We start from the raw sequence: 23,585 nt of genomic DNA on the forward strand, positions 1-23,585 counted from the left end.
TATACATGTCTATTTGTGTAATTAAATGATTGGTAAAAGTCAATTGTAATCAATTCATTTTAAGCATCTAAAACACTTACTTCATTGGGATGATAGACACATTCTACAAACCATTATGATGGAGATGTGTAATCCTTCAATGTTCAAACTGAAGTTGACATATATCTCTTTAAAATAAAAATAAAATATTCTTTAAATAAGAAACAATTTGAACTAACAAAAAGGAATATACAATTTTGGTTCTTTGTGATTAGAAGTATTATAAAACATCAATAATCCCACAATCCAAAAGGAGATGTAAAGATATTACTCTCAACCATAAATAAAATATTTCCATCTTCATGTGAAGTGACATAATTTCATATCAACTTTTAAAAAAAATAAAGCAATTAAAAAAAAAACTTATAATATCACTTTCAATTGAAAAAGAGGTAAAGTTATTACTCTATTAAAAATATTTCATTATACAACTTTAACCAATCAATTATTCATGTTAATTGATATATTTTAATATCAGCTTGGGAGAGAAAAGGGTGTCTATAATAAACATTTTCAATCCAAAAAAACAATATAGATCATAAATCAAATATTTTATTATATAATATTTTTAAAAATATTAAAACATACTAAAATATTTTAAAATATATTAAAATATATTAAAAAAAAATTAATATGAAGCACGTGGTTTATAAATAGAATATTTCAATTCCCATGTCAAGTAAAATATTTTATATATCATTAAAAAAATATTGCGTATATTAGATAAAACAATTAATAAAAACAAACGTTTATGTCTAAAACATTTCAATCGGTTTGTTGTCATCTTTTCAGTGATATTTTTTTTGGGACAATTTCCAATGAAGTTTTGTTGAAATTGCAAGTTTAAGTTATGTAGTCTACATAATCCCATTGCAAGGATATTTCCAAGGCATTGTATCCATTTATGCATTCCAAAATAGAATTTAAATAATGGGAAATTATAGATATTATATTTGCTAAATTTGTAGGTTTGTTTAGATGAATTTATAATAGTAATACATAACACATTTACAGGATTAAAAAGAATAAAAAAATAACTAAATTTAAATTTTATTTTAAATTATTATTATTATTAAAATAATCAATTAATGCCTATTTTGGAATAAGGTTTTCATTTTTTTAATTTAATTATTAAAAAATTAATATTTCGATGATAGGGATTTAACATCTATGGAATATATATGAGATATTTTTACTAGTAGTTAGGGTTAGAGGGTTGAGATTTATTTTAAAGGTAGTTATCCCTTTACTACTAGTCAACTTAACAAATTTTTTTGGTAACCTTGGTAGGACTTTCGTCATGTCCAACGTATCATACTGATTAGGGTGGGGAATTGAATTGATCACTTCACATCAAGAAGTGCCTTAACAAAGCATCCAATCACTATTTAACCAACCTCCTGAACGGTAAAATTACACAACAATAAAAATAATATTAAAATACAATTAAAAATAAATAAAAGATAAAATAATAATACTAATAAAATAATAAAGTAAAATAAATAATTATAATTATCAATTATTAGTAATTAAACTAGCCTAGATCCATCTTAACTCAGGATCTACCAAGCAACTAGAGGATCAAATCTTTTTCACTCTAAAAGAGATTTGCACCTCAAGAGATTTGATCTCTCTCAGGACTGTGTAGATCCTGAGTTAAGATAGATCTAGGTTGGTATAAATTTCACATTTCTCTATATAAAAATATTTTAATTTTAAATTTTATTAAAACCTTGATTTTATCTCTATGGAATATCCATGAATAATTATAGAAGTAGCGAGGATAAATGGTTTAGATACATCTTGAAAGTAATTATAATATTTTTGTTTTTAGATTTAACCCAAAAAAAAGTTATAAATTAAATTAAAATGAAATATTTATAAAAAAATTTGGTTGTGAAATGAGTTATGGTCTTTGGACATGTGGTATTGATAATCCATGCTATTGGCCCATGGTATTGTGTCAAAACCTATTTAGAAGTTAATAATATCCATGGTAAACTGAGACTATAGTTAAGAATCTTGTTATGTTGTAAGTATTAAGTTTTCATATGTTTATTAGTTAAATTTAAATATGGTTACAAAACTGTTATTTTAATTTATACGGTAAAATTATCTTAATTTATGGCTATTATATTTTAATGTGATATGTATATTATGATTTTCTTTTAACTTAAAAAATTTCTTATGATTTTCTTAATAAAAAATTACAATATAAAAAATTGAATTTTATTTATTTTATTACTTTTAATTTTTTATTATTAATTGAGCTAACATTTAAATGTTAACAATCATTTACATACACTAAAACATCTCCCCCATATTAGGATCTATATTTCTTTTAACATTTTATTATGTTTTAACTGAGCCCACATGTAAATGTTTACAAACAATCATTTACACTACTCTAACATCCCCCTCATCTTGGGCTGTAGAGCTCACCACAAAAAAAAAATCATAAAATTAAATAAATTTTAACTTTATTTTAAATTATCATTATTAGCCAAGTAAGCTCGATCTCTAGCCTAGTATGTAAGATATGTTGTAATGTCTTATTATGTTATCTTATCTAAACATTTTGACTCCACTTTATCATAAATATTTTTAATTTGTAAATAAAATATGTTACAACATGGAGCAAGAATATGGTTTACTAATACCAGATCTCTCAAAACCAATAATTCATGTTTATATGACACATGTTGATATAACATTTTTTTAATTTGTAAATAAACTATGTTATAACATGGAACAAGAATATGGTTTACTAATACCACATCTCTAAAATCAATAATTCATGTTTACACATGTTCATATAACATTTTTTTAAGTAATCAATTTAATTAAAAAGACAAAAATGACATATCATAATTATGTTTGAGATACATCTCAACCTTTTATTTTTTACCACTACTAAGAATATTCTAGAATATTCAATGGAGGTTAGATCCTACCATACACCTAATAATTATTAATCACACTGATAAGTGTGTAAATATTCTTGGTATCATGCATCAATTAATGGTTGATATTTATCTCGAAATAATTATACCAATTATCCCTTTTAAATTTAATTGATTAACAAAATAAAATGTCATATGAACAAGTGTATATGAAAAGAGTTATTTTTTGGGGGGGCATTTGATATTAATAAGTCATGGTATTCGCCTATGGCATTGTAACAAAGCCTATTTACAAATTAAGAATCTCCATACTAAAGTGGGAATGAGTCTCCATAGTTAAAATGATGTCATGTTTTTTTTTAATGTGTATAATTAATTTAATAATAACAATACTAATTTAAAATAAAATTCTAATATAAAAATACTAATTTAAATTGAAGTTACAATATAATTTTTTTTATTTTAGCAACATGAAATATGTCGAAGTAAGTGTTTTGATGTTTATCATGGTTTATGTGGTTTCGCTAGTAATAAAATAAAATTAATTTTTTGGAAGCCCTATTCCAAAATAAACAAATCTTTATAAGTATTAAAACACATAAATCTTTATAAGTATCAAAACACTTGCTTTATGATATATCTCACATTGCCAAGATTAAAAAAATATATAAAATTAATTAAATTGTAACTTTATTTTAAATTATTATTATTGTTATTTATTTTGGAGCAAATTTCATTAAAGGTAAAAAAATCAGAAGTTTACATCATGGTTTACATTGGACTTATCGATATCTCACGGGGGAGACAAGTTCATAGACAAAATGAACTCTTTTAAGAGACTGAAGAGATAATTTGTTAAATTTGGCAACTAGGGCTAAACTCCACCGTGGACAGCTCATATGATGCAACTGATATTTTTATTGGATTCCTCTTTCCTAGAGGTGTAGGATTGATCGAAATATAATCTCATTCTGACATGTAAAAATGGAATTATGAATTTATTTTGTTTATGGACAAATTGTCAAGGTTGGCGAGCAATCTAATGTAGGCTCAGAAGCCCAAAAGACACATATATTCATCCTCAACATTGCATATAAATAGAAGGTGCATCTACCTCATTTGGACATCATTCATTCTCACACATATCTCTCTCTCTTTATTTGATTGGGTTGTACAACTTCAAGGCAACCTTCTCTCTCTCTCCACACGTGCGAAGGACTGACCGTGTTTTCTATTTTGGGCATTGCCCAAATTACAGGAAGGGTTTGACTTGCGTTGATCGAGCTACAGTTGACTGAGTTTGACTGATTTTTCTTGGGAAATTTTCTGTTTGGGCAGGCTGCATTTCTGGTCACAAAAATAGAGGAAAACATAGTTGTTTAACCAACATTAACCGCATGTTTGACTTGTGCATTGACCTAGTTTGATTGTCATGTTTGAGTCTGTTTTGGGCTTATTCGAATGACTATTGGAGTCCGAGTTGACTGGGGTTGACTGAGTTGATTTGAAGGAGAAATTCTACCATGTTGGCTAGCATTGACTTTCTGCTTAGGGCTTCCTGTGGCTCTTGTTTGATTGGATAGATTTGCCTTTGGTTGGGAAAGTGAATATTGCATATTGTACTCTCTCTCTCTCTCTCTCTCTCTCTCTCTCTCTCTCTCTACTGAACTTTTAAAGAATAATAAGAAGAATTGATCAAATGGTTTCCCCACATTGGGGTTTGTCCCTGGCATGCGCCACATCTTATGTCCTCTTGTCTTGGCTTGTCTTCTACTGTTTTTATTTATGTTCTATCTGCATTTACTCTCATGTTAATGTGGTTTCTAATCTGAAAATTGATATTGGGCTAATAAGAAATTGAAGTAAATTACTCTTAATCATAGAACATACCATTGTTATCTAATATTAACATGGTTTCAGAGCTGAGGTGAAGACAAACCCCAAGCGAGAGTGAAAATAGCAATCAATAAGAAGATCAATCAATGAGATTTGTTGGACAAGGACAAGAGTCAATGGCCTTTGCATCTTACTTGAAGCCTCATGATAAGCTCAATGATAAGTCTGATTATCATGCATGGAAGGTGTCTCTTGATTTGACTTTGGATGTTATGGACTATGTGCAGGGAAAGATTTTTGAACCTCTTTCAAATGCATTGGCTGCCACAAAGACAAAGTACAAGAAGGGTGATGTCAAAGAAAAGAAGACTATCAGGGATTCTATTAGCAAGAATTTGGTTGCATACATCTCTGATTTAAACACATCTAAGGAAATGTATGACAGGTTGGTTGGCATGTTCAAATCTAGCAATGCAAATCAAGTTCTCTTTCTCAAGAACAAATTGAAGTACATAAAGAAGGTGAGAGGTGAAGATATTCAATCCTACTTAATGAGGATCACTGAGATAAAAAATGATCTTCTTTTGATTGAAGAAGTTATTACTGATAGGGAGATCATTCTCATTACCCTTGGAGGACTCCCTCGTGAACGGCATGCGTTCAACACTAATATTCTAAAAAATGACATGATTATATGTTTTGAAGAATTGCTGACTAGATTTTCTCAAGAAGAAACAATGATGATGGAAATGGATATGCCTTCAAATAGGAATGATCCCACTGAATTATCCACTCATGCTAAAAATACAAACAATGCAGGTTCAAAGAAGCAATGTCAAGGAAGACCGGGATTCAAAAATGGAAGGAAGGGAAGATGCTTCATTTGCAACAAGTTTGGCCACTATGCTAAGCTGTGTCCTAATAGAAGGCATACACCTCATGATGATGACAACCACAACAACAATCAAAGGAATGGAATGTTGGGTCCCTATAATATTAGTGATCCCCCCATTACTATTGTCGTTGTATCCATGATTGTTATCATTGTGCCCCTAGTGTCCCCATATTGTAATCATTGTGCCCCGTAGAATCCCTCTATTGTTATTTTTGTGCCTTTATATTATTATTGTTAGGTCGGCTTGGTTATATTTTGACCTTGTAGACTCCTATATATAGAAAGGAGGTTTTGTCATTTGAATCATCTAAGAATTGTTCATTTGTGTAATGTAAAGGAGGTTTCCCCCTCGAAGAGGCTTATTTCTAAGGCGTTGATCTATCTTTTCTATCTTTTGTGAGCTAGTTTCATAACATTTGGTATCAGAGCTTTGGATTCTAGGGTTTCACTGCTCCAAACAAGTCATCGTGGCATTTTCACTATAAAAAATTTCGGTGGTGTTTCAAAAACTAAAAAAGAAACCCATTTGAGATGAAATCTCTCTAAACGTTGGGTCTAAATTTCAGATTTTGTCTCGCTATATCCTCGGAGATATGATTAGAGGAAGTTATGGTTTTTGCAAGCTCTAGAATTTCATCTAAAACAGGTCATCATGGAATTTTCACTACAACTCTTTCGCTATGAAGTTTCAGAAGCTAAAACAAAAACCCATTGGAGACAAATCCGGTCTGAACCTTGGCTCCAAATTTTAGATCTTGTCTCGCAATATTTTCGGAGATATAATCTGAAGAACTTAGGGCTTTTGCAGACCCCCGAATTACATTCCAAAAAGGTCACCTTGGGAAAATCATTATAACTTTTGATCTGAGCATCAGATTGAATTTTCGTAAGAATTTACAAAAAGAGGACGGACTGTAGTTGTCTATGTATCAGTTTTAGTTACTAAGGTCGAAACAGTGACATGTGGCATGCCGTACAAGTTCGCTCTACTGAAATAGTCTATAATCAGGTCACCATGGGAGATTTTTCATAACTCTTCCTTGGAGAATCCAATTTTGATTAGATTGATGGCATTGGAAAGAGGATGCAGAGGGCTACTATCAGTTATTATTTCAGAACTAGGAGATCCAAAATTATAGAGGTACATCAGAATCAATATCGAGCTCCTACAAGTGAGAAAAGGTGTGTATTTTTTAAATTTTTGCATAAGCTTGGTTTGAAAAATTAGTTTGAAGGAATTCAAACAGCATAGTGAAGCATTATTATCGGTAATTGATGCCCTGAAGAAAGAAAATGGAAACACCTAGTAAGCAACCTGAAAGCTCTAGCATGACTCATGAACAAGAGGAATAAATGCAACATGATATATCAATATTATAAAACCAAGTGCAACAAATTTCACTCGCACAAAAGGTAACAAAAAATAAGATGGATGGTTTAAAGAAGGACGTAGAAGCTAAGATGGATGGTTTAAACAAAGGCATAGAAGCTAAGATGAATGACTTGGAAGCTAAGATGGATGGTGTGGAAACTAAGATGGACAACATGGACGCTAAGATGAATGGCATGGACGATAAGATGGAAGAATTGTAGATAAATTTGAATAAGTTGCTACAAGAAATGGTCACTAATGGTGAAAGGGTAGTAAAGAAAACTCATGATGAGAACAAAATAAATGTTAATCATGATTTCATAGACTCTAATGTTGGATTGAAGACCCACCATGTTCCCAAAATTGATATGAGGAAGTTTGATGGCAAGGATCGCCAAACATGGATACTATAGATGGAGCAATTTTTCGATCTCCATAATGTACAAAACACACAAAATATATGTATTGCAACTTTATATTTGGAACCAAATCAATTTGTATGGTATCGATGGCTTTTCTCTCGTAAACAAATTGTCACTTGGGCAATTTTTACAAAAGAAATGATAGCACATTATGAGGATACAAAAAGTGATACATTTTTTAGCCAATTGATATATCTCAAACAAAAGGGTTCAATGATGGAGCACATTGAGGACTTCCAAAAATTGAACATAAGGGTAAAAGGTATTCTAGAGGAGCATATGATTGATGTGTTCATAGGGACTTTAAAGGATAATATCCAACATGAGGTTCGCCTTTGGGAACCTGATTCATTGGAGAAGGCATTCAGGTTAGCAAGAAAAATGGAAAGCAAAATTATGGCAACCAGGAAGCCTACTACTCACAACTATAAAGGTGGAAGTGTTGTTTCCCCTAGCCTTCCACAACCTACAAGGTTGACACCACAATAATTGGAAGAAAAAAGAGCAAAAGGGCTTTGTTATAGTTGTGATAGAAAATACACTAAAGGTCATAAGTGTGCTGAGAAGAAATTATTCTACATGGATTGTGAAGAGGAGGAAGAAAAGGAACAAGACATGTCAAAAGAAGAGGATATACTCTATGAACATACCTTAGATAAAGAATAAATGAATCCGACCATATCTTGTAATGAATTGGATGGAATTACCACTCCTCAAACTATCAAGATAGAAGGACATATCAAGAAGAAAAAGGTAACAGTGTTGATTGATTCAGGAAGTACCCATAATTTTACTCATTGTAAAATAGCAAAGGAATTGAATTGCTTCCTATATCCAGCACCAGAGTTTCAAGTGATGGTTGCAAGTGGAGGAACCATAAATTGCTCTGGAAAGTGCCATAATATCAAGTTATCCATGGGAAAATGTGTATTGAATAACCCAATGCTTTCCATTCCAATGGGTGGTGTTGATGTTGTATTAAGAGTCCAATGGCTACACTCCTTGGGTACAATAGCTTTTAATTTTCAAGAACGTTTCATGAAATTTTCTGTAGAAGGAAAGGAAGTTGAATTAAGGGGTATTGTAGGGAAACCGGGAAAGATAATCAGCTCTAACAATATGACAAAGCTTCTAAAGAAGGAACGACGAGGTGTAATTTCACAATTATGTTCGCTAGAGGTTCCCACATCGAAATCATCTATTTCTCCAGATATCCAAAAAGCCTTGGACAATCATTCCAAGGTATTTGAGACTCCCAAAGGTCTCCCACCTATTCGTGACGATGATCATGCTATTCATTTGATTCCAAGAAGTGTTCCTCCAAACATCAGGCCGTATAGATATCCCTATGCCCAAAAGAGTGAAATTGAACGTATGGTTGCAGAAATGCTATACGCTGGTATAATTCAACCTAGTCGAAGTTCTTTCTTTGCTCCAGTAGTATTAGTTCACAAGAAGGATGGATCATGATGCATGTGTCCAGATTATAGGGAGCTCAACAAGCTGACTATTAAAGATAAATTTCCCATTCCTGTCATTGTTGATTTATTGGATGAATTGCATGGATCACTTTACTTCACCAAGTTGGATCTTTGTTCAGGATATCATCAAATCAGAATGAAGACTGAAGACATTCCAAAAACAACATTTAGAACTCATGAGGGTCATTATGAATTTTTGGTCATGCCTTTTAGACTTACTAATGCACCTTCTACATTTCAAGGTTTGATGAATTCCATTTTCAAACCCTTCCTTAGAAAATTTGTGTTAGTATTTTTTGATCATATAATAATATACAGCAAGTCTTGGAAGGATCATGTCCAACATGTTGACATGGTGCTCAAATTATTGGAGGAGAAACAATTATATGCAAAAATCTTCAATTGTTTCTTTGGAGTACAAGAGGTGGAATATCTGGGTCATATTGTATCTCATGAAGGTCTTAAGGTAGACCCTAGCAAAATTAAAACCATTAAGGAATGGAAAATCCCCACATCCATAAAACATCTACGAGGATTTCTCGGGTTGATAGGGTATTATCGCAAGTTTGTTAAGAATTATGGGAGAATAGCAACACCTCTAACAATATTATTGAAGAAAGATGCATTTTCTTGGACTCCAGAAGCAATGAAGGCCTTTGAACATCTTAAAGAGGCAATGTGCCAAGCACCAGTCTTAGCTACATCAGACTTCAAAAAAACCTTTATTGTGGAATGTGATGCCTCAAGAAATGGAATCAGTGTTGTTTTAATGCAATAAGAAAGACCCATTACTTTCGAAAGTCATCCAATCAAAGGAAAGTATTTACACAAAGCTATTTATGAGAAGGAAATGTTGGCAATACTACATGCACTTAAGAAATGGTGACCCTACCTAATGGGAAGACACTTCCGGGTAAAAACAGATCATGATAGTCTTAGATAATTTTTAGAACAAAGATTATGTTCAGAACAGCAGCAAAAATGGGTTACAAAGATGTTGGGTTATGACTTTCAAATCATCTACAAAAAAGGGAATCAAAATTTTGTGGCAGATGCACTGTCAAGAAAGGATGAGGATGTGGAAGCATTCTTCGTGCCATTTCTATTATCCAACCAGAATGGATAAACGAAGCAAGGGATGAATGGAAGAATGACGAGGAAGTATGGGCACTCATTTAAAAGATACAACAAGATCCCAGTACATCTGATACATTTATCTGGAAAAATTATTCGTTATGGTACAAGGATCGGGTATACCTATGTAAGAATTCCCAACTCAAGCAAAAGATTCTTAGGGAATTGCACACCTCTCCCTTAGGAGGGCACTCAGGATTTCTAAAAACCTACCACAGGGTTAAGAAAGATTTTTTTTGGGATGGCCTTAAATCGGATATTCAAACGTTTGTGGCGGAATGTTTAGCTTTCCAACAAAATAAAGTTGAAACAATTAAGACTCCAGGACTATTACAACCTTTATCCATTCCAAGCCAACGTTGGGAGGAGGTTTCAATGGATTTTATCATAGGTTTACCCAAGTCCGAAGGAAAGAGTGTTATCATGGTGGTAGTGGACAGACTTACCAAGTATGCACACTTTTTTGCATTATCTCATCCATTTAAAGCGAGTGCGGTTTCTACTGCATTTATGGAAACAATTCAAAAGCTACATGGAAACCCAAAGATTATTGTAAGTGACAGAGATCCCATTTTCACTAGAAATGTTTGGACAAAATTATTTTCTTGTCTTGGTACTCAGTTAGCTCATAGTTCATCTTATCATCCTCAATCTGATGGGCAAACTGAGATAGTAAACAAATGTTTGGAAGGATATCTTCGTTGCTTTGTATTTGATAAACAGACACAATGGGTCAAATGGTTTCCTCTGGTTGAATGGCAGTATAACACTTCCTTCCATACTACAATAAAAATGACCCCATTTATGGCACTTTATGGATATCATCCACCATCCATCACATCATATTTAAGAGAAAAATCTAAGGTTCAATCAGTGGAAGATCACATCGAGCATCAACAACAAGTTCTCCAACTCTTAAAGGATAACCTCACCTTGGCACATAATAGAATGAAACAGCAGGCATATCAACATCATAGCGAAAGAAGTTTTGATGTAGGTGATTGGGTATTCCTACGGCTACAGCCATATAAACAAATGTCCCTCAAGCAAGCTAAGAAGGATAAAAAAATTTAACAAAAGTATTATGGTCCGTACAAGGTGTTGCAAAAGATAGGTACTATGGCATACAAATTAGAGCTTCCTGCAACTTCTCGAGTGCACCCAATTTTCCATGTTTCATGGTTAAAGAAGGTTATAGGTGACAAGCTTCCAGTTCGGACAATATTTCCAGAACTTCATGGGGAAGGAAAAATCATATTGGAACTTGAAGCAGTCAAAGAAACAAGAACTCGATAGCTACGAAATAGATCAATTTCATAGTATCTCATCAAGTGAAAGAAATTACCCTTTGAAGATTCCACATGGGAGGATGAGAATTGTATACAGAAGCATCCAGAACTACTCAAGCGTTGAGGACAACACTTTTTTGAAGGAGAGGGGCACGTTAGGTCCCTATAATATTAGTGATCCCCCCATTACTATTTTCGTTGTATCCCTTATTGTTATTATTGTGCCCCTAGTGTCCCCATATTGTTATTATTGTGCCCTGTAGAATCCCTCTATTGTTATTTTTGTGCCTTTATATTATTATTGTTAGGTTGGCTTGTAGGAATTTACAGGGTAAGTTCCACAGAAAGAATACCAAAAGGACACCGCTCACAACCAGATCTCAAATCAATACACCAGTATTTTTGACGTGGTTAAAACCCTCAGAGTGCAAGGAGGGAAACAGTCCACGGCCTGTCCCAACGTGGGTACTACAGGCAATTTATTAATCAAAGAATGAAAATTTACATAAGCTTCTCTCATGCACGGATTCACCGAACAATGACCTTCCATGCGCTTTAAATAGAACTCATGGACCAATCGGGTGTCAAGCCACGGATCAAGTGTCGGTAATACCGAGGTGAGAGTGAACCGTCGGATCACTACATATCGTGACCGTCGGATTGTAAGTTACAAAATGTACAACGGTAAAGAAACACACTTTACCTAACTCTAACCTAACTCTATACTAGACCAAGTTGAACTTAACTATATCCTATGTGTCGGAATATCCTAACATCCCCCCTTAAGAACAACTTGGGATAGGATTGAAGGATTTACAAATATGACACAATAGGAGAAGGAAGGAGGCACTAGAGCCTATCCCCCCTTAGTGACAACTTCCTGAACTCCAAGCATATATCGAAGTTTAGTGAACTTCGCCTCTGTGAGAGCCTTTGTGAAGATGTCTGCAACCTGATCATCTGTTGGACAATATTGCACTTCAAAAACATGGTCATGAATGAGCTTTCTGATGAAGTGCATGTGTAGTTCAATGTGTTTGCTGCACTGATGCTGGACTGGATCTTTGCATGGCTGAATGGCACTTTGATTATCACACCAAAGTGTGGTTGGATGCTGCTGCTCAAAGCCAAACTCTGATAGGATCTGACGAAGCCACAAGGCTTCCTTACTAGCTTCCACGGCACCACGATACTCTGCTTCTGCTGACGAAAGAGAAATGGCAGCCTGTTTCTTACAAGCCCATGTAATAGGTCCTGAACGAAGAGTGAAGACATAACCGGCAGTAGACTTCCAATCATCAGGGTCACCAGCCTAATCAGAATCAGTGAAACCAACTAACAGAGGAGCTGCTTTGGCACTGTAATGAATCCCAAACTGTACTGTACCTCGAACATAACGAAGTATTCTTTTAGCTGCTTTCCAATGACTTTCACGGGGGTTTTGCATAAAACGAGCAACAAGGCCAACAGCAAAGGAAAGATCAGGATGAGTATGGATTAAATACAAGAGTTTTCCGACAAGTTGACGGTATAAGGTAGCATCAACTTCAGGAGAAGTACAAGAGACTAAAAGTTTGACTCCAGACTGAAAGGGAGAAGGGGCTGGCTTACAGTCTTCCATGTGAAAATGACGAAGAATATCACAAGCATACTTGGACTGGGAAAGGAAAATACCCTCTTGGGATTGCAAGACTTGAAGACCGAGAAAATAGTGTAAATGTCCTAAGTCTGTCATTTCAGATTTCTTTTTAAGGCTGGACTTCACATGGTTTATAAGGTTGGGATCACTACCAGTAAGAATAAGATCATCAACATAAAGAACAAGGATGATAAGAGAGTTGCCCACTTTCTTGGTGTAGACAGTATTGTCAGAATGACACCTAGAAAAGCCAGATTCTAAAAGAAAGTTATCCATTTTGGCATACCAAGCCCGAGGAGCTTGCTTGAGGCCATAAAGGGATTTCTTAAGTCGACAAACAAGGCTGGAGTCTGTTTGTATGAAGCCAATGGGTTGTTCCATATAGATTTCTTCCTGCAAGTCCCCATGCAAGAAGGCAGATTTAACATCCATCTGATGGACTTCCCATTTTAAAGAGGCAGCAAGGGAAAGAACAAGGCGGATAGAGTTCATTTTGGCAACAGGGGAGAAGGTTTCAGTGTAGTCAATGCCTTCAACCTGTGAAAAGCCCTTAGCAACGAGACGAGCTTTATGTTTATCAACTTTCCCATCTGGTCCATACTTGGTTCTGTAAACCCATTTACATCTAACAAGTTTGCGTCCCTTTGGTAGAGGAACAAGATCCCATGTATCATTTGTCATTAATGAACGATATTCTTCATTCATAGCTGCTTCCCAATGTGGATGGCCTGAAGCTTCTGCAAAACTGTCAGGATCATGATTTACTGGAGCTTGAGCCAGTAAAGAAGAGGCTCTTTCAAACTGAGAACGTGTACGTCGCTGATCTGTAGGATCACCGGCAAGATCACCTGCTGCATCCCGAGTAGCATGGACCCATCTTGGAAGTTGAGGATCCTGAGAAGGTGGGGGAGGATTATCATCCTCGCTTTCATCATCTGAAGAAGAAAGGTTTTCAAAAGTAGAAGAGATAGGAAGAGGTGGCACATCCGCCGGACTAGGCTCGCAGGCCGATTTATTTTCATCAAATTTTACATCTCTTCTAATGATAACATTTTTGGACTTAAATGGAATAAGTCTATAACCTTTTACATCTTCAGAATATCCGACAAAAGTACATTTCTCACTCTTAGGTTCTAAAGCTTTATGCTTTTCATCTGGAATATAGGCCCATGCTTCACTTCCAAACACACGAAAGTGACTTACATCTGGTTTAATGGAACTCCAAGCTTCTTCTGGAGTGATATTCTCTAGAACCTTAGTAGGAGTGCGATTGATTATATAATTTGCACAATTAATTGCTTCGGCCCAAAAACTAAGACTGAGTCCTTTAGATTGCAGCATACAATTAGCCATTTCCTTTAAGGTGCGATTTTTCCTTTCAGCTACACCATTTTGTTGTGGAGTGTATGGAACAGTATGTTGCATTTGAATTCCATTTTCGGTGCAAAAGTTGATGAATGTGTTTTTAACATATTCTCCACCATTATCAGTTCTTAGCTTAAGAATTTGATGTCCAGATTGTTTTTCAACAAAGGCTTTGAAGGCCAAAAAAGTGTTAAATACTTCGCTCTTGAGTTTTAAGAAGTATACCCAAGTGCGTCTGGAGAAATCATCAATGAAAGTTAAGAAGTACTTGCAGCCAGAGAATGAAGCAACAGGAAGAGGACCACATAAATCACTGTGCACAAGCTGTAAAGGGGCTGAGGCGTGCCAAGAGGCACGTTTGTCAAAACTGTCCCGATGATGTTTTCCGAGTACACATCCGGAACAAACACCATCTCTGCAAGATACCATAGGAAGACCTGTCACCATATTTTCTTTACATAGATGCTGAAGGGAGCGATAGTTTAAGTGACCAAATCGCTCATGCCAAAGTTTGCTCACTTCATCATTATGAGCAACAAATACTGAGGGAAGATTGGATGACCCAAAGTTGTGAAACTTATACAACCTTTTGGAATCATCAGCAAGACCAGTAGCTAGAATCTGTTTAGGATCTTTTAGATCCTTGATTACAACATCATGAGGTGAAAATTCAACAATTTTACCTTCACCTGAGTGAGTTATCTGATAGACAGATAGAAGGTTGTAGGATAAGGTTGGAACACATAATACATCATTAAACTGACCATTGTCTAGATGAACAGTTCCAGTCCCTACAACATTAAGAGATCTATCATCACCAATATATATATTTTTGGTGTTACAATCATTTAAAGAAGAAAACATGGCTTGGTTTTTGGCCATGTGACAAGAGGCTCCAGAATCAATGAGCCACTCATGAGAATGAGAAGAAGAAGAAGATACATTTAATGCATAACCAGACTGAGATGATTGACAATGAGATGCAGAAAGTGCCATTCCGAAAGTTGAAGTTGAAGTAGGCTCCACATGGATGTTATGTTTCTTCATTGCGGCTTCCAAGGCTTCCATCTTCTTAAAGCATTTAGATTCTAAGTGGCCATCTCGATTACAAAAGTTACAATGTCTATCAGTCTTCTTCCATTTGTTTTTATTGGTCTTATCATTTTGCTGAAATGATCTTTCATTTTGAGGCTGAGATGGTTTAGGACCATTCTTTTGAGGATATGACTTCTTAGGATTCTTTGAATTTGGTTGCTGCTGGGCGGCTAACGCTTTTGTGGAAGAGTTTCCAAGATTAAGAAGACCAAGGTGTAAGAGTTTTTCTTGTTCTCTTATTAAGGAATCACAAAAGGAGTCAAAGGAAGGGGCCTTGTAGTCTTGTCCTTGACAAATGAAAGCTTCCCTTGTAGAATGGAAAGTGGAAACAAATACAGAGTAGGCTGGTCCCAACTTAGTAAGGATGGAATAAATAAGGTTACCATCTTCTTTCTTAACTTTAACACCTTCCAAGAGATATCTAAGGGTCTTGAATTTGGACAAGAAATCTTCAATGCAAGAAAAATTATTAGGATCCAAAGTAAGCAGCTCATTTTCAAGTTGATGGGCTCTAATTTCATTTTTAATCCCAAAAATTTTAGCAAGTTTTTCTAATGCTTCATGAGGAGTCTCAAGTCCTGCAATGTGGAATCTAAGATCAGGAGAAATAGACATCCCTATCAAACCACGTGCTTGATCTTGTCTATTTTCCCATTTTACCGCCTTGTCTTCATCTTTTGGTATCTTCTCTTGGTTTGTGGCTATTCTGAAGAGACCTTTACTTCTAAGTAAATCTTCCATGTATTCTACCCATTGGAAGTAGTTAGTGCTGTCAAGAATGACTTGGCATGGAATTTCCATTTTAAAAAAAACTGAAGCTGAAGATGCTGAAAGTAAGTGTTCCAACGGATAGATCTCGAAAAAATAGGCGGTTTTAAAAAAAACGGCTCTGAAAAAGGCTTCCGGATGAAGAAGTTATGGCTTTTTGAAAAAAAAATGTTGACGTTGCCGGCAAAGTGCGCGAATGTGCGGGAATGAAAATAATCCGCCCCCACAAAATGGAGACTTGAACCCAAGACCTCTACTCTCTTAAAATAGCTTTGAACCAATTGATCTATACAAAAAATTTGAGAGAGAGAGAGAGAGAGAGAGAGGGGGGGGGGGGGGGCCTTGGTTTGCGTGCTTGCCTTGAGAAAGCTCTTTTTCCCTACAAAACACAAAACACAAAACCCAACACGAATATGCAAAGAAAAACGAACCTTGCGGCTCGAAGTTAGCTTTAGCCAAAAAACTAGAAATTTTAAAAAAAAATCTCAAAATTAGCTTTAGCCGAAAAACTAAATATTTTTCTCAATGTTTCTGATTTTCCGAGATCACACTAAGGTGCAGGGAAAAGAGCATACGCATGAGAAAAATCCTTCCTTTCTGTTTCTGATTTGCCCAGATCGCACAGAGTCGCAGGGCAAAGAGCATACGCAGAAATGAAAGGTATAGATCCGGTAAAAAAAAGGCTAAATAAACTGAGACCGAAATAAGCAGAGAGAAAATAACAGTAAACTACAAAAGAAACATTGTATACCTCCCGATCTGAAAAATGACGCAGCTAGGGCTACCGGAATCCTTTTCGCGTGAAACGAAAGGGGTTCCTCACTGGAACAGATGCTCCGAACGCAACAGAGCAGTCCTCTCGGCCCGAAAGCAGTCAGAAACAGCAGATCTAGGAAACGACAGCCGCATGCAGTTCTACCGGCTTCAGATTTGGATCACCAACGGACGCGGCCCTCAAATAGCTCTGATACCATGTAGGAATTTACAGGGTAAGTTCCACAGAAAGAATACCAAAAGGACACCGCTCACAACCAGATCTCAAATCAATACACCAGTATTTTTGACGTGGTTAAAACCCTCAGAGTGCAAGGAGGGAAACAGTCCACGGCCTGTCCCAACGTGGGTACTACAGGCAATTTATTAATCAAAGAATGAAAATTTACATAAGCTTCTCTCATGCACGGATTCACCGAACAATGACCCTCCATGCGCTTTAAATAGAACTCATGGACCAATCGGGTGTCAAGCCACGGATCAAGTGTCGGTAATACCGAGGTGAGAGTGAACCGTCGGATCACTACATATCGTGACCGTCGGATTGTAAGTTACAAAATGTACAACGGTAAAGAAACACACTTTACCTAACTCTAACCTAACTCTATACTAGACCAAGTTGAACTTAACTATATCCTATGTGTCGGAATATCCTAACATCCCCCCTTAAGAACAACTTGGGATAGGATTGAAGGATTTACAAATATGACACAATAGGAGAAGGAAGGAGGCACTAGAGCCTATATGGCTTAGTTATATTGTGACCCCGTAGACTCCTATATACAGAAAGGAGGTTTTGTCATTTGAATCATCTAAGAATTGTTCATTTGTGTAATTTAATGGAGGTTGCCCCCTTGAAGAGGCTTATTTCTAAGGCTTTGATCTATATTTTCTATCTTTTTGTGAGTTGGTTTCATAACATGGAAGGATTAACAAAAAAGGTAAAAGGAATGCTCCCGCTACTCAACATGGAAATGGTCACCCTCACAAAATATCAAGAAACTCCAGGTATGATGAATCTAATGTTGTTGATAACAAGAAAAAAGAATTGTATCTTATATATGCCCTCTCTCTACTGCCTCTCCTCTGGATACTTTTGGAAATTGGTTGATTGATAGTGGTCCCTCAAGGCACTTCACTAGGTATAAGGAAGATCTTTCAAATCTGATAGAAAAGGATACAAATTTGGAAATCATTCTTGGAGACAACGCCACCTATCCCATGAAAGGAGTTGGGAATGTTACTCTCCAATTGAATCAAGGTAACACCATTCATCTATAAGAAGTAATATATGTACCTGATCTAAAGAAGAACCCGGTATATAGCTCGGCAATGGAGGATGTTGGCTTAGTGGTCCCTGACCCAGGTTCGGAAGAGTGATTAGCCAAACAAATCCCACAGCTATCGGCCCTTTCGGCAACATCCCGTGGAGCAAGGACTGAGGTCTCACCTGAGGTAGTAGGGGAGGGTGCTAGAACCAGGTTTCCGCACCCTTGGGATGTCTTGATGTGTTCTGGAGGGTTTGCGAACCGTTATGTAGCTTCGCGCTACTCTACTTTCACGTAGATCCAAAACAAGATAAGTCCTTAATATTTATTATTATTTCATTTGTTATAGATCAGATCTACTTCTTCCAATCTTTAAGTAAACATTTAATAAAGATAACCAGTGCGCGCACCCAGAAAGGTTATAGATTTGCATAAACCCAGGCCATAAATAGATATATAAACTTGAAATTAACCAGATCCACAATACTTTAGAATCAACACAGTATTTCAGAACCAACTTATCTTTATTCAACACTTTTTCCAATACAACCAGATCTACCCTACACACTCAGCTGCAGGGGTCCACGCACATAGCTGCAGACTCTACCTGGCCTCTGCGCACACATCTACAGAGCCTCTATCTACTCACCAACACCCTTGACTCTAACTTACAGATGCTTCAAGACTTCTTTCTTCAGAACTGCATTACATTCCAGATCCAAAAATACATACCAAAAACTACTTTCTAACCATAGAGTTGTGCTCTATTTATACATTTACGTGGTTCATGGATCATGGATAGGCCAACTCATTTTAAATTATTTTTGGGTGGACAACCCTTTGACTTGACTCATTACACTTCACGCTCTGCGCATCTCGCGGAGTCTTTACCATAATTTCACCCAAAATTGCAGGCTTTGAACCCCAAAACCATTACGCGGGGCCTTCGCTACCCAACAGTCCCCCAACACAATCATCGTGACTCGTCCCGAGTCACATGGCTGGTGCGGCAATCTTTGCACTGGGGTTGTTCAACAACTTCTGCGCTTCACTTATACTTACAACAAATTCTTTTGCCATCCTTTGTACCTGTTCTACACGAGCCGCCAATGCATTAGTATCAGTAGCCTGTCCGAGATCAAATGCTACTTGCATGTGCACTAACTTTCCCTCAATGGTGGTGGAGACTGTAAATGCTTCATCAAGCCGGCACTAGATGTGGTCTTTAAGCACTACCCCTTTTTGTCGAGCAACATCCTCCTATGCCTTGAGAGCCTAGGCCTCCTTCATTTTAGCCAACCGCTGCATGATAGCGATCGTCTGTGCGGTCCCCTGAACTATGTCATAAGCTCGCTGCAACTCCCGCGCTTCTATTTCCACTTGTTGTATGGTTGGGTCATCCTGGAGAGAGGTGAGCGTAAGGAAGGATTGGTCTAACATACCCAAGCAATCTAGACCGCGCGCTTTATTATTTCCAACCCTGCTTGAATTTCACCGCAACACCGTTCTCGAACTTCTGGAGGTGTGGGCAGCTGTGCCTTCAGTCTTAGCTCTACAGTTTGTAAATTTAATTCCCACTAAGCCTTTGCGGCCTCCTTTTGGGCCGTATGGAATCCTGCAGCCATACAATGAATCTTGGCAATTGCTAGAAGTTTGGCTAGAATAGCTAACTCTGGTACCTTGCTGCAAGCTTCCATCACGGATTGTTCCACTTCCTGGTTGTGTGCGACCAAATTTTCGTGCTGGAGACTGACTTGCTCCAGATTTTTCTTGTGCTCCATCAAGGTTTGGAGGGCACGACCTTCCCTGACACAAAGCTCAGTGGTTACCCCATCCTGAAGTTGGTATAGGGTTTCTCTAGGAAGAGTGGTCAGATTCAACCTCCAACGACGCACGTCACCCTCGGCTTCTACTGTGACAGTGCCTATTGGAAACGCTAAAGTGTTCATTGTGTGGGTGCGCGCCATCTACTTGGCTACAGTTGTGTCCTCTGCTGGATTTAGGATCACCCCACCCAGGTGTCACACCTGTAATGCCTGCAACTGCGCTCTAATTTCCCCCAACACTGTTGTATGTTTTGTCAGTAGTTCCACCAACACACCTGTAGGGGCAGTGCTCTCTGGTTTGCCGCTATCAATAAACTCTTTCTCCAAAGCCTTGGCTGTTTTGGACTTTTTGTGTGTATGCGGTGATTCCTTACTGTGCAGCCGCTTGACTTGGGTCGATTCCGTAAGATGGTCCATGTGTTCATGTGTCTCTTGTTCCCTTTGCATGTCCTGGTCCAAGGACATTCCCTGATCTATCGTGATTTCTTCGGCTATCGCTTCCTTGGTTGCCTCCTGCTATGAAGCTACATTTTGTACCTGACGTGTCTTTTCTGTCAATTTAGTGAGTCGCAGCTAGAGTTCCTTTTTTTTGCTGTTGTGATGCCATTCATTCTAGTAGGGCCTTGTCGGGGGTTTACCACTCTGGAGGCCATGCTGCCAATACCTCGTAAATTGCATCGTCCGTTGCAATGAACGGGAGCGTGACCCATGCTCACTTTGGATCCTTCCACGCCCAGATATATAAGTTATGCATGTCTGTTTTGAACTTGGTCGTGCTTTGCAAATTGTTGTATATTGTTAGATACATCTGTGGTCTGCGAGTGATCCGTGTTCGAATACTCCCATCCATGAAGGTCCAAAAAACCTTGATTTCACAAATCCTTGCTGCGTCCTTGGTAGCCCAAATCGAAGTATACCACACTACTTCAAGTAGGCTATCCTCAATGTTGGGAAACTGGCTACCCTGTGGTAGGTCTCCCACAACTAGAAGTATTGATAGTAGCAACCATGCATAATGAAATGTCTTACCTTTGTCCTGTGCTTCCTGACAATTTGTCATAAATTTGTTGCATAAAAACTATGCCCAGTTGAACTAGACTCCTTCGGCACACTATTCCGCAAGTGCAATAATAGGGGCTAGCACCTCATCAGCGCAACATTTCCTCATGAGTTTACTGGCTAGTAGCTGGGTGGTGACTCGTACCCCGCGTTCGTTGATGCTCGATATTAAATACCCATGCTTTCCCTTTTCCAACTTATATTTAGCCTTCATTATTTCTACAAGGCCCACATCGCTACTGGTTCCAGCTATGTTTCTGGGGTCGTTCCCTTTGACAGGCGAGTGGGTAATCTGGTGTATTAAATCAGCTGTGATAGGGATCGGCTCTTCCAACTAGAGATATCCATCATGTATGAGACACAGTAACTGCCGGATAACAACAGTGGTGATGGTCGCGCGGTGATAGTGGGGTATCCACCTCAGGTTGAGTAAACCTGCCTTTTCCACAACGAGTAACCATTTCCATGGTAAAACTTGTTGTTGTCCGCTAGATCCCAATCTTCGAACTTGATACTTGGTACTCGGCCCAACAGAAAACTGTCAAACCTTATCTCATCTGGAACAAGTGGGGTTTGCAGCGTTCAGGTCCTTCGGTATTTTGGTCGCCCCATTCCATGGAGAGACATATCGGGGCAATGAAGGTATTTGTAACTCATCTTCTTCTTCCTAATCCTGTGCTTCAATCTGGGCGATCAGGGCTTGCAAATCTTCGTCGTCCTCAGTGGGTTCGGTGGTGATGGCCTTACCCTTTTTGGCTATTGGCCTTTTGTTGAATCTCAGTGATACCCTAAATGGCCCCATCGTCTACTTATTTTTTCGGGGTCACGGTGTGCATGAGGACTTTGGAACCTCGGGAGCCACAGTCACTTCATCTAGCTCTTCCTGGGTTGTATGTAGTTCTTCCGCGAACCGTGCCCAGGTTCTTGCCATGGAACTCATGGGACGTCTGGTAGCAGGGCGTTTTCTAGTCATTACTAGTTTGGATCTCACCTTTCCTAGTGGTGTCCAGAGGCACATAGGTTTGAATATATCACTTCCCTCTAGTTCCCGGGCATTAATATCTTCTAGGCGGCAGATCGTTTCTTGTTTATCTCAGAACTTCTGTCTTAATGACCTGCCGCCCACTCCTCTCTATCGTAGTTGAAACTTCTTGTCAGAATTAGTGGCGTTAATGGTCACCTACCACCCTCACCACGCGACAGCGCAGCCCCTTTGGCGCAGCCGAGATCGTGCTATCCAATTGGCCCTGCACGGAACCTTCCTTCTGTGTTGACCTTCCATAGACTGGTTTATAGTCCCGTACCCTCTTTAAACTATGGGGGGCGCTGAGACTATGCTTTCTACAGCTATTCAAGTGGTCACACCCCCAGTGTGATGTCTCAGCTTTCCTACTAACCCGAGCTACGAGCACCTTTCGAGTTCCTCTGTAGACGTTATCTCTTCGTGCGCTGTTGTGTGGGGTGTAGCCTTCCGTAGCTGCGGGCACAACCATGATAGCAGGGTCGCAGCTTGTTCTAGTTCTCCTGGTTCCCTTATGTGCAGACTCGCGCGGCCGACGTGGCCATCGCTACATTCCATATTTCTTGATTCCCTCCCCTTCTAGCGCACTTTTCTTTTGGAGCCATGCCCATAGTTCATTGATTGTGTAAGGTCTACTACCACCCCACTTATTCTGGGCTCATTCATGTCTTATTATTGGCAATCTCATCTTCGCCTCCCTTCTTTTATAGGCCCATCGAACCCGTGGTATTCCCAAATTCCCAGTGGTTCATTTTATCAGGTGGACGCTGTGCGTGCTTCCCCCTATTCCCCTCCTGACTTTGTCTTGGGCTGCTAGCAAACTAGATTACTGTAGTGAATTCAGACTTATGATTCTGATTTGGTTGAGTGCCTGCACAACATAGAGCTGCAACCTACGCTGCCAATGGATGCTTACCCCATTTCTCCCTCCAACCTGTACATGCATCTGCCTCCGACATCCGCACCACTTTCTCTGAATCTTTGTGCATGTACTCCATTCGTGATAAATTGTTGCACATGGTACCTCCGCAGGGGCATCCTGCGGCTTGTGTCTCAAATTCGCTGTTGCGCATTAGTCGACTGGTTCCTCCACCTTCGTGGCTTCCTCGTTAGTTGATTGTTCCCTTGCCTCTATCATTACACGTTGTAGGGACCTAACCATCATATTACAATTTAGTGTCATTACCTCATGCAATCGGTTTTTTCATCACTCAATCTCTTCATCCTAGTCTGACGTGCAAGAACTATCACGATCCCATGAGATTCGTCCGTCTGCTATCGGATTCACTTAGTCCTGATCTTGTGTTGTGATCTGGTAGATACAATCTAGTTCATCGTCATTGTCCTCGTTGCGCACTAGCTCAATATAGCATGCCCCTTCAGCTGGGTCCAACGGGAC

Source organism: Pinus tabuliformis, chromosome 3_2 (genome assembly GCF_031772625.1).
Source record: "Pinus tabuliformis cultivar Carrire ecotype Pingquan chromosome 3_2, CPIR1, whole genome shotgun sequence".
In the NCBI taxonomy this organism is placed as follows: Eukaryota; Viridiplantae; Streptophyta; class Pinopsida; order Pinales; family Pinaceae; genus Pinus; species Pinus tabuliformis.